Genomic DNA, 14,360 nt, shown 5'->3' on the forward strand with positions numbered 1-14,360 from the left:
GTGCAGTCTGACCTCCTTCTCAACCGTTCTGCTGAAACTCCTTTGGCCAACGTCAATCATGACCACCACGTTGCTAAATCACCTTGCAGCCAGGTGTCCTGCCTGAGACTAACCCAGAAGTGTGGGTGTGGAGTTTCTGATAAACTGGTGGAGTGAAACTCCCAAAGGATCTGTTTGCATAGGGTCCCTGGAGGGTTGGGTACCTGGGGCAGAGATCAGGGTGCAGGAGGGGAGGGCTTCTGTTGTCTGCCCTACCGCTGAGGCCCAGGGACTGGTGTCTGAAGCCTTAGGACAGATGGCCACGGGACACAGCTGAAGAAGGCCTTTTCATGAGACTTGGAACAAAAACAGATGGCAAAGAGGGGGAGTCTTCTCCACTTTTCAGAAAATGCCGTGGCTTCACTTCAGTGGAGAATTCAAAGCATAGAATACTCTGTTGCGTTAACATCATGAGTTTATAGCTTTGGCACATCAGGAGATGAAACCCATGGATCTCGGGGGGATTTCAGGGTGGGCAGCCACCATGGGGGCTGCCGTCCTGGAGTGCTGTGGACATCAAGAGGGGGTGTGTGTGGAAGAGACATGAGGACTCTTCTTGGGCTTGTGCACCCCCAGGCACTCCCAGAAATACTGGGAAGCAAGGACTTTTTTCAAGGCAGCGGAGGTCCTGCTCTGCAGATAGTTGGCAACAAGCTAGTGATCCATGTGAAATACGGGCTGTTACTATTAATGCGATCTCATTTGTACCGCAGGCTGTTGAGGGCTGGGACAATCTGGCCACAAATGAGCATTTTTCAGGCTCTTTTGCTTACTTGCCCGCTTTGCAGGATTTGACCCCGTAGATCACTGTCTCTCCATTTCCCCTCCTCCCCCCAGCTCTCTTGTTCCCAATGTCCTCCGCAGCTTGATCTCTTTCTCCTTCCTGTGTCTCTGGGTATTCTGTCTCAGCCTCTTCCTCAGTTTTGCCCGCACGTGGGGTATATCCTGGGGCTTGGTCCTCTTCTCACTCTGTGTACACCCTCCTTGAAAGATTTTGTCTGCACACGTGGCTCCAGAAAGGTGGCTGTCATCTTTTTGTTGATGACCTCCACATTTATTTTTCTCATCCAGGACTCTTTCCTAAGCCTCAGGAATTGATAGTTCATTGCCTACTGAGAAGACCCGCTTGGGGTTCCTCAGGCGTCTCAGCCTCTGCGTGACCAAAATGGAAGGCAACCTCCTGTCTCCTCCCTCCCTGCTTATCCTCCCGGGAGTACTGTCATCTATCCATCAGCCAGGGCAGGAACCTGGGAGGCATCTTGACTGCTGCTTCTTCCCCTGCTCCCTGCTTTTTATTTATGCAGAGTGACCAAACTCTAACAATTTTGCCTCCTAAGTAGCTCCCCAGTCTGACGGCCCCTGCCTTGGGCCAGCCCTCATCAGTTCTTTGCTAGATCTTGTTAGAATCTCCACCTTGACCTCATTGCCTGGCCTGACACGGCTGCTGGGATGATCTTTATGTATGTACATCCTGTCACGTTCTCTCTTTTTCTTAGGAAACTTCCATTTTTCTCCAGGATAAACTCCAGATTCCCTAGTGGGAATATGGCCCTGTGTGATTGCTGCTCCCTGCCTTAGCCATGTCACTGCCTTTGCCCCACATTTCTCCTTTATCCCACAGCTATCTCGAGTCTGAGCCTTTGCACCTGCTCCCCTCTCTGTCCATGGTGGCCCAGCCCCCATTTCTGTGTGGCGGACTCCTGCTGGTCCAACACGACCCAGATCATGGCTTGACTCCTCTAGGTAGTACCCCCGAACACAGATCTCTTTTCCCCACTGGGTTGGGTGCCCCTCAGCTGAGCTCACACAACATGCTGTACTCTGACTCATGCCATTTCATTGTTCTTTTTTACTCTCTATCTGTCATCTACAGTGAGCTCCCTGAGGGCAGGGAAAGAGCTTTCATCCCTGTATTACCAGAGGCCAGATGCACACTGGTCCTTATCCAGCCACCCATGCATCCACTCTACAAACATGAATCAGCGCCTCTGGGCCAGACACAAAGACCACATGCAGCCCCAGCCCTTAGGACTTTATAGTCTAGGGGAGACGATACAGACATGGAAAGTGAACCCAGTGTTATAAAGTATTCTAGGTAGTATAATAGAAGTATGTGTGGGAATGAGGGTGACCAAAAGAGACTGGTCATTCCCGCCTGGAGGGTGCTTAGGGAAAGGTAGACAAAGATGAGCTAGGCTGAATCTTGAGAGAGGAGATGTTTTGGAGTCTACAAGGTAGGGAAGTGCACTTCAGGCAGAGGGAACAGGAAGTGCAAGAACGACATAGAGGGCACTTGGTGTTAAGTGTAGTCACGTGTGAATAGAGCATTAAGGGTGCGAGGTGGGGAGAGAGGAGAGAGACAGCTGGAGAGCAGGCGGATCATGGGTGTCTTTTACCAAACTGAAGACTAAGGACTTTACATATAGGCAGTGAGGGGCAGTAATAGATATATTTTAGGCATGAGTAGATTTGCAGTTCAATGTCTGATGAATTCAGCATGTTGTGACATCTTCCATTTAGCACAATGAGTGTCTAAATGCAATTTGACCACAGAAGGAGTGGTAGGGATGCTTTGAAGCAGGTAAACATTTAGGGTCCTTCAAGGCTCACCCTGGGACTGGTCCTGGCTTCCACAAGGCTTGGAGTGTGCAGAAGGGCAGCTCAGTGGGTGATGGGCTGCCGGTGTTCTGAGCTGCCCTCAAGACCTCTAGACTCATCATGGCTGCCCTTGGCCCTGTCTATGTGCACCTGCAGGAGTTCAGGTGAATGAACCTCGTTGCCAGCAACCCTTTCCAGCCTCAGACACATGACGATTCTGGTGTGTGGCTGTGCCCGTTTTCAGAGTCTATCTTGTTTGATGCTCTCTCTCTGGATCTCTCTAGATTTGACCGCAGAGCACCAATCTGACTCTCACTGTAGACTCTAACTCCAGTTTGACCTCAGGAGACACTGATGCTGACTCTAACTGTGGTCCCTCACCTTCTACCGCTGAGGGCGGCTGCTCGGTGCTGAACTCAGAAACACTACAGCTCCCATGTACTATGGACCTACTGTGTGCCAGGCTCAGTGCTAGGAGCTTTACATACATCATCTCTAATCCTCACAGCGACTTTGAAAGGTAGATACTTTGGATCCCAAACTGACTAGAGGAATAAGGAGAGGGTCCCTGACTTGAAGGACTTGAAGTTCAACCAAGGTCAGGAGTAGAGGCTGCTTTGCAATAGGCTCCACCATATACTTGGGACGTCTCTCCAAAAGTTGCCACCTTTTCTAAGATCCAGGCTCGGTTCGCTATAGCATGTCACCCACTGATACTGGTGCCTTGAGAGTCCCTGGGACCCACTGAGGTTTCTTGCTATCATTTGAGCTCAAGACTGTATCCTTTACCTTTCCAAGTGTTTCACCACATGCAGCTCTTACTCTTTCTATTGGCTTCATGGGAGGGCTTTCTCTTGAGCTCTCCTCAACCGAATCGTGTCAGGCAAACCAAACTGAGCCGTTTATTAGGAATCTCTTCATTAGGGACAGCAGGAAGGAAGTGGCTTTAGGAGATTTCACAGGGCATCTGGCCTGTCTCCTTTGGGATGGTTGTGATTGGGGAGAGATGAAAGGTGAAGGATTCCCCTTGGGCTGTGACTTGGATTCCCTCTAAGGGGCTCTAGGGTACGCTGAGAGAAAGCACATAGATTTAGACTTCAAAGCATCGTATAAACAAGCAAAATATGATAACTCCTGCTTTTATAGCCCCAGCCTCTAACCGGGTTTATCAGCTTGGATATTTTAGGTAGAAAGAAACAAAATACCCAGTTTAAACCAGTTTTCATTAGGGGGTTGATTTTCTTGGCCATCAGGAAGTTGGAGGTAGGAGGCAGGCTCAGAGGCTCAGGGATCCAGGGCTCTGGGTGGGTGTATCTGAGATTGTCGTGGTCCTCCCCTCATGGCTGCAGCAGGTTGGCTGCAGCTGGTCCAAGCGTCCGTCCTCACATAACTGTGTTCAAAGGTAGGAGGAAGAGGGTGGCCCCGGCAGGGGGTGACACAGGTAGGGCATCTCTCCTCCATGCCTTCCCCTCAGCACATTCCCCTTATACTTCCTGGGCTGGAACTGGTTCACGTACCCTCCCCAAGGTTAGGGGCTCTCTCCCCTAAGCCCATTGATGTGTGCTTGATACCTGAGTTCTCTGGGCCAGCACAAAGAGACAGCACAGCTGTTGGATAATCGACCCGCCTTACTCTCTGTCATACGTGGCACTCTGATTTTATCGACTGACACCCACCTTTCACCATCAAGAGCAGGGGTCTGCTTTTCACGGGTGCCTCCTTTCCAAGGTAGCTACATCGGAGGTGAAGGGATTTTCTGGACTAGTCCATCATTCCTGTATGTGCTAGGATGCCTTTGGCTGTAAGGAACAGAAACCCCAACTCAAACTGGCTTAAATAATAATATTCAAAAAAACAAAAGTCTGAAGTAGCGCAGCTTCGGGGCTGGCACAGCTGAGAGGCCTCAGCTCCATTCCCCTGCCCTTGTCCACGTGATGCCTTCACCCTCAGCCTGGCGGTGGAATCCCTCATCTCTGTGAACAACAGTGTCCAGGGGAAGTGAGAGAGGGTCACTTCTGAAGATTTCCCAAACCTCACCTGGTGGTGTTGGTCTGCTTTGCCTCACAAGCTCATTCCTGACACAGATTAGCACATGGAATGACCACACTTTTGGAGAGAGTAGGCCCATGCCTGGAATGGAGACAGTTTAGCCTCTCCTGAGGGAGGGGGCCATGTTGGGGAGGACTGAACTCCTGGGCAAAGCTGGGAGGAGGAAGGGGAACATGGACGTGGGAGAGGCAACCACCAGCTCCCAGGACAAACTTCTTGGAAGCAGAGAGCCGCCAGCAGGGACTTTATCTTGTTTAGTCAAACGAAGCTGAAAACACTGAAATAAAGGATGACAGCTTCTGCTGTCGAATAGATGGTTGTATCCACTTTTTTGACGCAAAGCCTTCCAAGCCTAAATGTTTTCAGCGGTTTCAGATCTGTCACTTCCTCCTTTCCGAAGGCAGGTTATCAAGATGATATTTATCTGATAAGTATCCCCTCTGTATACCTGCCGTTTGCAGGTAGGAAAGCAGCCCCTGGCAGGTTTGGAGGCTGTCCAGGGCCCTCCAGCGATAGACTTGGGATTCAAGCCCAGGCGTGTCTGAGCCCAAAGCAGGCGCTCTCTGCTTTGCTCTGCCCAGCAAAGCCCCTGGTCTTAGAGGAAGGCCAGCGTCAGTCTGGAAGGGGCCTCAAAGGCCACCTACACTAGCCCTGTCGCGTGCTGGCATCCCCGCCAGGGCATTTTTCTGCCGTGCTCGTTCAGCCTGCCCTAGGGCCCCTCCGCGGAACAGGCAGGGACTGGAATCAATGGAAGGAACACTGGGCATCTCCCACGGAGGGTGGAGCCTGCTCCTGGCTGTGAAGCAAATGCCCACGCCCCACCCGAACACAGCTTTCAAGAAGGAGGGAACATTTGATACTTTCATGCGGATTATAGGGCCAGGACGAGGAAGAAAGCAGCAGGTGTGTGCAAGGACGTCATGTGAGAGACAATCACAGCTTTGCTTGTGACAAAGAACATAGTGGTTCCAAATGGGAGTGAAGATAAAATCACATTGCCAGGCTTTTCTGAGAGCACACCTGAGCACACTTCTTCTTTCATATTGAAGTCTCTTAGCCGTGTCTCTCCCGCAGCTGGTGGCCTGAGTGCCAACTCGCTCCTTGAAGCTCAGCTTGATTCCACAAAGCTGGTAAAGCCCAGAAAGCTTAACTGGACCTATGGTGAACTCACCCTATGACGCAAATTAGACATTCCTGTTATCATGTAAGTTCTAGTCTAACTTTTATCTGGATACCTCTTGTTGATACACATCCACTCCCCTGAACAGTCTACAAGCTGGTTTTATTTCTTGCTAATTCCCTTGATGTCACTACAAAAGAAAACACTGATGAGTGCTCAACTTGAATACCCATCGGTGGGCACGAATTTAGTAATAATATAGGAATATGATGGAAGACTGTGAAATTTTTTTTTAAGATTTTTTTTTTGATATGGACCATTTTTAAAGTCTTTATAGAATTTGTTACAATATTGCTTCTGTTTTATGTTTTGGTTTTTTGGCTGTGAGGCATGTGGGATCTTAGCTCCCCAACCAGGGATCGAACCCACACCCCCTGCATTGGAAGGCGAAGTCTCAATCACTGGACAGCCAGGGAATGTCCCATGAAGAGGCAGACACATGTGAACTGGTTTGGGACAGTCTCTTATTAAGATGCAGCAGGATGGCAGCAGTACGCTATCATCACTTGTGTACAAAGAAATGGTATGTTGAGTGAGACTTTCTTTTTGCACTAGAATTGGGAAGGCCAGAGCTGGGGATGAAGAAGGGTAAATACTGCACCTCCTATAGAAAGCCACCAACAGCTGGTGAGACTTCCTTTTCAGGGCTTGCCAAAGGATGACGGAGCTGACCCTGTGATCAGCATGCTCTCCCCACCACCTCCCCTGACCCTGGGGGCCTAGAAAAGAATGTTGGGTGTTTTTCCTTTTCCTCCTCCAGGCCAAGTGAGAAGGGCTCCAGGAGAAGCATTCTTAAAGATTGGCATGTACCTGCAACGAGGGAGACTGGTACCTCACTTGCCAGTTGGTCAGCTGCTCAGGTTGTCAGTACCTTGGTGCCTACCGAGGAGGGCGAAGAGCCTCGGGAGAGATGGCAGGGCCTGGCTCGAAGAAGATGTGTGAGTTTCCCCTGGGGTGAATGAACACCAGGAAGGGTGACAGCACTGAGCCGTCTTGTTGTAGCAGCAGGAACCTGAGGAGGTTGGAAGAAGTTAACCTGCAGCTGGATCTCCCACACTGGGGAAGCTGTGTGGGAGGAACTCTCTCTGAAGAACTTACCTGTGAGCCCCAAAGAGCCTGTATTAGGATGCTAGCCTCTCAGAACACATCACCAAGGGCTAGTGGTGGCCAGGGAGCTGTGACCATTCACAGGGAGAGGACCACAATGTAAGCCACTAAGAGATATTTGCCTTCCTTCCCTCTTGTCCCTCTCAGTCCCCAGCCTTGAAAAAAGATGGGGAGAGATCTCATAGAGCCGATCATGTCCCTCCCGTGTCCACCCCAAGAGCTGGACTGGGTCAGGAGTGAAGGAGTAGATATGCCTGCTGCAGGTCCCCCAGCCAGCAATGGGGGTGGAGTTTGAGCTGATATGAGATTGGATTTTTTTTTTTTTTTTTTTTTTTGCGGTATACGGGCCCATCACTGTTGCGGCCTCTCCCGTTGCGGAGCACAGGCTCCGGACGCGCAGGCTCAGCGGCCATGGCTCACGGGCCCAGCCGCTCCGCAGCATGTGGGATCTTCCTGGACCGGGGTACGAACCCGTGTCCCTTGCATCGGCAGGCGGACTCTCAACCACTGCGCCACCAGGGAAGCCCGAGATTGGAATTTTAAACTAGATTAGATGAGACTCCTAATAACTAAAGGCAAACAGAAAGCTATGGGATCTGTTCATCTTCTGCCCACCCGGCAGAGAAGGGAGATTGGACAGAGCACAGTAGGAAGTCACAGTCAGTGAAAAATAAAAACACCCCAGGTTAGTTTTTTGCAGCTTCATATATCTGAATATGTATAGACTATCTCTAGAGGGACACACAAGAAATGGGGAGCAGAGACTGACTCTTGGGGGTGACTTGGGGACTGAATGCATCTCAGGGATGAGAGGAAAACCTACTTCCTGCATACCTTTGGGGTGCTTTTTGTTTGCTTGTTGGTATGTACGTGTACGACACAAAATTGGCAGAAGTCATGCCAAAAGCGGTGAGATAGAACAGGAGTGGTGGAAGAAGTGGAGACAGGACCCTTCGATCTCAGAAAAACTTGACCAAGTTCACCTCTTTAAGGGAACGGGCTCACACTGAGGTGTAAAACCCAAATTCCTTTCTGCCCCAGCAGGAGCGGGGTATGGGGATGGTAGGGGCTACTCTGCACCCAGGTTGTTCCTGAGAAGCTGAAGATGAGAATGAATCTGGACGCTCACATACAAGCCACGTGCTGGAAGCAGCCTGTCCCAATGGCAGGGCACAGAAGAGGGACTGCAGTGCACACAGCCCTCCACCTGCCCGTCCTGCTTAACTAGAAAAACTCAACATGCAAGGATGAGTAATCAAAAAGGAGCCATCACGACATGTGTGTACAGACTGTGCAAGAGGAAAAGTCTGGAAGCAGGAAGAGAGGAAATGTCAACAAAGCATTACAAGTTGTATGTATGAGGATTTTCCTTGTGGCATTGTTGGTAATAACAACAGCCCTAAAGCCTAAGAACCACCCAAACACTCATGAATAGGAATTAATTATACAAATCATGGTAACCTATATAACCGATTACTTGGAAGTCATTAGAACGTGAGTTATATATGTATGTCCTAATATGGAAAGGTCTTCAAGATATATAATTTTAAGTGATCTAAATAGGCAATATGAGGACATATTACAAAATTCTAATAATACAAGATGGTATTAGTAGACAGTGAAAGCAAAGTTGCTCCTTCACCCCCATTTCCCAGCTGCTTAGATCCTCTCACCAGGAGCAGCCACTGTTCCCAAATACGTGTGCCAGGATATATTACTGAACTTTTTAAAAAAGTAGGGTCGGAACAGCATGCAATTCCATTTGCATAAAATTTTAAAGTATGTATATGTGCAGATGTGTGTATATAAAATATATCATATATATAATGCGTAATATGTATATATATACACACAGTACAGTATATAAAAGCAATATAGTTTTTCTGAAAAGCAACTCAGGACCCTATTAATCAATCAATTGATTAATTAATTTCTTCAATTATCTTTAGGAAAATGACTAGCAATCAGAGGAGGGTAGGGTAACTTGATCAAGTCGGTAGTATTTTATTTTGAAAATATTTTAAAATATAAAACACATTCTACCTGTAAGAGTTTCAGACAATATAAAAGTATTTAAAGTCACAATGATCACTATTCAGGTGGCAGTTTGAGGCCGACCCTGCCAGAAGAAGTGGATGCCAGCCAAGAACCAGCAAGGACTGGTGGGACACTAGGACCCGGGCAGAAGTGCGGTGGTAAAGCCGTGGAAGGGTGGCGTCCAAGCTGGCCCCTGGTGACACTGGCCTCCTGGAACGCATGTCCTGTGCAGTTCCATCTCACACTGCATAGGGCTGACCTGTATGTACCAACAGGATAGAGTGAAATGATGTGCATGACTTTTGAGTTAGGACATAAAAGACACTGTGGCTTCTTCCTTGCTCTTTCTTGGATCAGTTACTCTGCCTTACAGCTGCCGCAGTGTGAGGACACTCAAGCAGCCCCATGTAGAGGTCCATGAGGCAAAGAACTGAGGCCTCCAGTCAACAGCCACTGAGTGAGCCATCTTGGAAGTGGGTCCTCCAGCCCTGCTTTAGATGACAGCAGCCTCAGCCAGCAGCTTGACTGCAATCTTCTGACAGACCCTGAGCCACCTAATTGTCCCTGGACTGTTGACCCTCAAACACTGTGTGAGATAATAAATGCCTGTTGTTTTAGGCAGATAAGTTTTGAGGTAATTTGTTGTGCTGCGATGAAGAACTGATATGAAGGCCTAGGCACCCTGGGCCTCACCCCACATGCAACAGGGGACGTGATAGTCAACTACTCCAGCACCATTTGCAGGTGGGAGTAGGACTTCTGCTAACACAGGGTATGTTCAACCTTCAGCCTAAAGGTCTTCAGAGCTGACATATGGGAAGGGGTGAGGCAGTTTGAGGCGTGTGTGTGTGTGTACAATATGTGGGTATGTGAATAAGTGTTGTTCCCTTGAGCCTTCCATAAAGGAAAAAAGGAGTCTGTTTTATGTGCCCTTTGCCCCCAGGGTGACTATGAATCCTACTTTAGTTATGGGACCTTTTTAGTTTTTTTTTTTTTGTTTTTTTAGAGCAGTTTTACGTTTACCAAAAAATTTGAGAGGAAGGTACAGAGGTTTCCCATATTCTTCCTGCCTCTACACGTACATAGCCTCCCCCATTATCAACACCCACACCCATGTGTTACAACTGATGAACCCACATTGACACATCATAATCACACAAAGCCCATAGTTTACATTAGGGCTCTCTCTTGCTGTTGTGCGTTTTACAAGTTTGGACAAATGTATAATGACGTGTATCTACCCTACAGAGTAGTTTCACTGCTCTAGGAATCCTATGTGCTCTGCTTATTCATTTCTTCCTCCCAAGAAGGAGTGCTTTATTCCATGTTATACCTTCTTCATTGACTCTTTGCCATATGCATGTATCATTTTTATGTTTAATTTTTAAAGCAGTGATTGGGCAGTAAGGGAGTGGAGAAAAGCAGTATAGAGTAGCCTTAAAGGAGCTTTGCCAGGAGAAAGGGAAGTGAGAAAGTGATAGGGCAATAGCTTAAGGAAATAGGGCAGAGAAAAAAGTATCTTTAATAGGAGGGAGCGTTGTGTACTTTTTTTTTTTTTTTACAGGAAGTTGAGGGAGGAAAATATAGTGAGAGAGTGGATGCTTGCTAGTGCAAGGTCAGAGACAGAGCTGAGGGTAGGGGACTGAGGGCCAGGCAGTGGGGTTAACCTTGGCCAGAAGGAGGGACACATCTTCAGGGGAACGCTGGCGTTGGGGGCCTCATGAGGAGTGGTTCTGGGGCCGAGGATGGGCAAGCCAAGTGGCAGCAGTGAGAAGCCTAAGGGACTCCAGACTGACACATGGCTGAAACAGCAAATGGTGGGCTCCAGGAAGGAGAGGAGGCAAGTGAAGCCAGGAAAAGATGGTGAAAGAACAGAGTGAGGAGGGGTTGACGTCAAAATGAAGAAGAAAAACTGGTTCAGTGGCAGAAATTAAAAAAAACAATAATTTTTTTAAAAGTTATGCTCAGTGACAGGAAATTCAGGCTCATAAGCGTGCACTCGGTAGATGCTTGGCTGCATGACTAAATATTAGCAGCAATGTCAGAAATGTTGAAACAAAGCTATGAACGATTTTCAAACAGCAGTTTCAAGCCTTTCTTGGGAAACACAACTTTCCTTTGGCTAAAATGACCCCACAACTAAACGCGGTCTGTTTGACCAGGGAGGCGACACTAGAGGGAAGCAAACCACTGAGGCCAATTAGCTACCAGTTCATCAACACATTAAATTAATCTCTTCAGATTACCAGCTGTACAGCACTTGCCTCTTACAGAAGTAGAAGCTACATTCATGCACAACTCGTTCTGAGAAAAATTCCTTATACATGAGCTGAGATGCTAAAGGAAATGAGTCACTTAGGAACAGAGCATCTTTAATGGAAAAAGACAGCTTGTCCCACCCAGAGACAATTGCTGGGCACACGTATACGGAGCTGTCATTTGAAATAACTTGTCCAAAGTGCTTGAGGTAAAACTTAAATGAAGCTGAAACTGGAAAATAAAGTTCTGGGCTGACAGTAACTATTGAACTCTGGTAATCCAGAGTGTTAGGAGATGAATCAAGAGGAAACACCAGTGTCTTAGCTGTTCCACACCCAGGAATCCTCCCTTTCATTTCTTTCTACCCAGCATCCTTTCCCCATGTAACAACTCTCAGGTTTCATGATTCCTCCATAGGCATGGAGTTCAATTAAAGATAGACAAATGTTCTTCAATGGGCTTCTGATTAATAAATTTGGTCACATCCAAATGATGGAAGAGGATGCAATTGTTAATAATAACAAGGTATCTCTCTATCTCTATATGTGCTGAGGTTTCTAGGGTCTAAAAATCAAAGTGCAGAACCATGTGTATAGGACAATCTCCTTTGTATGAATATAAAAATGTGGGGTAGGGGCTTCCCTGGTGGCGCAGTGGTTGAGAATCTGCCTGCTAATGCAGGGGGCACGGGTTTGAGCCCTGGTCTGGGAGGATTCCACATGCCGCGGAGCAACTAGGCCCGTGAGCCACAACTACTGAGCCTGTGCATCTGGAGCCTGTTCTCCGCAACAAGAGAGGCCGCGATAGTGAGAGGCCTGCGGACCGCAATGAAGAGTGGCCCCCGCCGCTTGTCACAACTAGAGAAAGCCCTCGCACAGAAACGAAGACCCAACACAGCATTAATTAATAAACTCCTACCCCCAACATCTTCAAAAAAAAAGAAAAGAAAAATGTGGGGTATGAGATTATTTATATGTATGTGTATTTATTATACATATATTTGTATATGAATGAGATAGAGCTATATATCCTAACATGAAAGATTTCCAAGTGAAAAATATATCAAATTTTAAAAGTTGCAAAATATCTATATCTTAAAAAATGATATATGTGCATGGATCCATGTACTGTTTATGATGGATATGTCCAGAAAGGAGGCTGGAAGACTGTGCAGCAAACTGTGGGCATGTGGCCTCTGAGGGGAGAGTGGCTGTGGGAAGGATGGTGCCGGTTTTCAGCTTCTAAAACAATTTAGACTTCTAAATTGTTTGAAACTTGTACAATAGGATGTATTCATGTATTACTCAGATAAGAAAAAAAAAAAAAGCAAAAACACCAAAAGTTAAAACTATGTGATCGGGCTTCCCTGGTGGTGCAGTGGTTGAGGGTCTGCCTGCTGATGCAGGGGACACGGGTTCGTGCCCCTGTCCGGGAGAATCCCACATGCTGTGGAGTGGCTGGGCATGTGAGCTATGACCACTGGGCCTGTGCGTCCAGAGCCTGTGCTCCACAGCGGGAGAGGCCACAGCAGTGAGAGGCCCCGCGTACCGCAAAAAACAAAACAAAACAACTATGTGATCAACTCTTGATACTTTCCTGGGCAATTAGAGAATCAGAGTGTGGTGGTACAGACGCAAGGTGACACATCCCAGTTTACTAAGCATGGCCTTGCTGGGAGCTGCCCAACAGAGGGTCATAAAAGAGAAAGGGAACAGAGTTTGGTAGCATGCTAAGCCCAAGCCCCTCATTTCTACAGATTTGAGGACCACCAGAGAGCTGTGAGGAGACTGAGCTTGAAAGTTCATCTCAAAACATTGTGACCGCTCAGCAGCTATGGGGTAGCAGGGAGGGGAGAGGCCTTATCCAGACTGCTGAGGAGTAATTTCTCTGCACTTTCCAGGAGAAGATGGAATTGTAGGGCTTCCCCTTTGGACTCTGAATTACTAAAAACACAACTGTTTTTGGAGGAGACAGATTGTCACCATGTGGCTGGTGATGCCTGAGTGCTAGGGCATGAGACGGCCCCATTGGCCCTGTGATGTGGACCAACATGTAGGGACAAGTGGCAGTGAAGGCCAGTCTGCATATGATAGAAATAGCAGATGATCAGAAACTGAGGGTATTTTCTGATAATGAAACTGTGGAGATAGCCTCATCCACCAAAGGGCAGACAGCAGAAGCAAGAAGAATTACAATCCTGCAGCCTGTAGAACAAAAACCACAATCACAGGGCTTCCCTCGTGGTGCAGTGGTTGAGAGTCCGCCTGCTGATGCAGGGGACATGGGTTCGTGCCCCGGTCCGGGAAGATCCCACATGCCGTGGAGCGGCTGGGCCCGTGAGCGATGGCCGCTGAGCCTGCACGCCCGGAGCCTGTGCTCCACAATGAAAAAAATCAAAACAAACAAAGAAACAAAAAACCACAATCACAGAAAGACAGACAAAATAAAAAAGGAGAGGACTATGTCCCAGATGAATAAATAAGATAAAACCCCAGAAAAACAACTAAATGAAGTGGAGATAGGCAACCTTCCAGAAAAAAATTCAGAATAATGATAGTGAACATGATCCAGGACCTCGGAAAACGAATGGAGGCAAGGATCAAGGAGATGCAAGGAATGTTTAACAAAGACCTAGAAGAATTAAAGAACAAACAAACAGAGATGAACAATACAATAACTGAAATAAAAAATACACTAGAAGGAATCAATAGCAGAATAACTAGGCAGAAGAATGGATAAGTGACCTGCAAGGCAGAATGGTGAAAATCAGTGCTGTGGAACAGAATAAAGAAAAAAGAATGAAAAGAAATGAAGACAGCCTAAGAGACCTCTGGGACAACATTAAACACAACATTTGCATTGTAGGGGTCCCAGAAGGAGAAGAGAGAGAAAGGACCCGAGACAATATTTGAAGAGATTATAGTCGAAAACTTCCCTAACATGGGAAAGGAAATAGCCACCCAAGTCCAGCAATCACAGAGAGTCCCAGGCAGGATAAACCTAAGGAGAAACATGCCGAGACATTGTAATGAAATTGACAAAAATTAAAGACAAAGAAAAATTATTAAAAGCAACAAGGGAAAAATGACAA

This window comes from Stenella coeruleoalba (assembly GCF_951394435.1).
Source record: "Stenella coeruleoalba genome assembly, chromosome: 3".
Taxonomy (NCBI): Eukaryota; Metazoa; Chordata; class Mammalia; order Artiodactyla; family Delphinidae; genus Stenella; species Stenella coeruleoalba.